General features: G+C 34.8%; 1 protein-coding gene across 1 annotated transcript in view; it reads left to right on the plus strand.

Annotated features, from left to right (window-relative positions):
- LOC108748030 (rho GTPase-activating protein 20-like) overlaps positions 1-2,925 on the plus strand; it is a 208,336-nt gene that overhangs the window by 9,000 nt on the left and 196,411 nt on the right. The window lies entirely within an intron of this gene.

Below are 2,925 nucleotides of genomic sequence, written 5' to 3' on the forward strand. Positions count from 1 at the left end.
CAATGGCATTTTAAGGCACTTTTCCCCTATTGATTGTGTATTTCACATGTACGGTCCTATGAGATTCTCAGTTGAAAGTAACCTTTTCAATTATAATATGAAATTTCTCATTTTGAAATTGAATATAAAATTCTCTTTTAATAACAGTTACGCAACGCATATATCTTTTTTAAATCTATTTATCTCCGAAATAAAAGAATTGAAATTCTAAATATTTATCGCGCCTTTCTATCACGTTTTTGGCACAAGCATACCGAATACCAGACACTCGTCAAGCACGATAAACCACGCGCTTTTAAATAGCATCTATTTATCTCATTTCCTATTCATCTGTTCTCCAATGAGACAATGGGGCGATTGATTCTCGAAGGCTTTCCGCATTTGCGTGTCAGAGACTTTTATCTCCTTGACAGAGTTGCCTCTCGACGGCAAACATACACTCGGATAGCTTAACGCGTACTTATAAAAGTACATGCATGCGCGGCACCTCGTGCACGATATCTCTCTCACGAGCAACAGGTCTAATTTAATGTGATTAAGGTTTAGAAATACGTGTCAATCATAAAATCAAAACTTGATGGATTGCCGATAATAGCCTTCAATCAATGATTTAATTGTGATTTATATATATTTTTATTTTATATTGTATACATTTATATTATATTATATATAAAATTTATTACATTTATTTTATTTTATATTACATACATTTATTTTATAAACGAGTAATATCTAAAAATGACACGAAAAGTCCAAGCGAGATTTTTTGATGCAATTTTTACTAAATTTCGAGGCAACGCGATTACGAGTAAAAGTAAAATTAGCTTCAGTATTTTCCTAGAATAGAAGTAACTCTTTATAGGGATGCGTTTACGCAAACCGCTCCTGCTATCTTATTCTGAAGTTACCAAAGATACGTCGTATTCGTCGCCGCGCATAAGCAGAGAGAGAGAGAGAGAGAGATCTACAGAGAAGCGAGGATAAAAACATTACGTAAAAGCCACACCGGACTTGTTCGCCGCGTCTCCACCCGATCGGCGGCAAATACGACTATCTTTCTCTGTATATACTTTTCCGTCCATCGTGGCTCTAATGGCGAGAGACGGCCGGTGCTCAATGCTAATTTAATTCCCGTGTAGTGCAATCACGACCCTGATTGTCGACGTTACGCACATCACGCGCATTCCTGCGTGCGTACCCGTGCGCGTTCTCCATGTTGCACGATTAATTGTCTCTTGCCGTTTGCCACGATCGATTACTTAATGCAGCGGTTGTCCGCACAAGGAGGAAGGAATGTAACATTGACGAGACGCACTCTGCTCGAGCGTAATATGATAACGAGCGCCTGATAAAAACGAGGCGCGATTAATCTTGATCCATCTTGTCTCGTACGATTGGATAACGTCGGATTTGACGAGAAAAATTTCTTGGACATTTGTCATGGCTTTGATCTAGGTTTCTTCTCTTTGCCAAAAATAATAACGACGTTAATGCAATATCAAGTTTTCTCCTCTCTTACATACTCGTATGTATTTTTTATTACGTTGGTGTGTATTACAAACACTTTTGAGGAGTTCTCTTAGTGTTAGAAATATTTATGTAATAAGAATGTTCGTCTTCTTGATTTTCTTTTTCAAGAGAAACATTATAGGTCTTTGTCGTAATTATTTTTCACTTTGAGAAAGAATTTCTTTTGGAAGGAAAACGGAACTGGATATTGTGTCATTCATCATAAAGCGATCATTCTTCTCGATAAGAAGAAAACGAAATAAGAAAAGATCTTTTCGCTGTCTGCACGTATGTACCGTTATTAGCAAGTTCATTCATCGTAAATCATACAAGCGGGTGTAATACACTTTTTATATTTTCGTCTGACAAATGTGACGACAAATTGGAAACGGTACTTTAAAAGCAAATTCTTTATTCATATGTTTTATTGTTTTTTTTTTTTTTTTTTTTTTCCCGTAAATTACATAAATCTTTTTACGACATTATATTATTATCGTTGATTATAAGTGTAAATATAATAATAATAATAATAACAGTAACGCGAACTAGAATCTATAATAAAGAAAAATAGTGAGAAGAGCAAAACTTTTGGAAAAGATAAATCCATCTGTAATATTTTAATTCAGTTTTTTAATACTTTTGTATATTTTTGAGAGTTTAATATTAACATTAATACGAATAAATACAAATTAGATGTACGGTGTTAGCAAATTCGCAATATTTAGTGTGAAAGTATTATGAATTTAGAGATGGTTGCTTTTGCCTACAAATCGATTGCCTACAAGCACTTTTACGAAGAATTTTAGAAACGGAGTTACTTTTGCCTACATATATTATTGCCTACAGTTCGATTGCCCGAGCACTTTTGCGCACAAATATAAAATTAAGTTAAGTAAGAAAATAATTTATATTTTTAGGAAAAATCTGTCTTGGAATATTTTTCCAAAAAAATCTGACCCTAACCAAACCCCATTTTTTGGTGTGAGATGGCCCTCATTTCGCGTGGAAGGTTGTGAGCTGTAGGCAATAATGTATGCAGGCAATCGATTTGTAGGCAAACGGGATCCCCCCATTAATTGAACGCATATTTTTAATGCGTATATATAAATAAATGGTATCCAATAATATGAGAAAGAAAGAAGAGAGAAACGATGTGTGATTCATGTGTAGTATTGCATTACGCACTATAAATGAATTACATACTTGTTGCACCGATATATTTAAATGTTTATGAATGGACGCTGAAATCAACTTCACAACTCTGTTGGAAGTTATTTTTTTAAAGGTTGTGAGACACTTTTCGTGATCGAAAACAAAAGGGATTTGAACGTTTCGATAGACTTTTACGCCCGATATACGCCCATACAGATAAGGTCGCTGCAATCTTTCGCACACGCACACACACACACACACACA

The sequence above is a fragment of the Trachymyrmex septentrionalis genome, unplaced genomic scaffold, assembly GCF_001594115.1.
Source record: "Trachymyrmex septentrionalis isolate Tsep2-gDNA-1 unplaced genomic scaffold, Tsep1.0 scaffold21, whole genome shotgun sequence".
In the NCBI taxonomy this organism is placed as follows: domain Eukaryota; kingdom Metazoa; phylum Arthropoda; class Insecta; order Hymenoptera; family Formicidae; genus Trachymyrmex; species Trachymyrmex septentrionalis.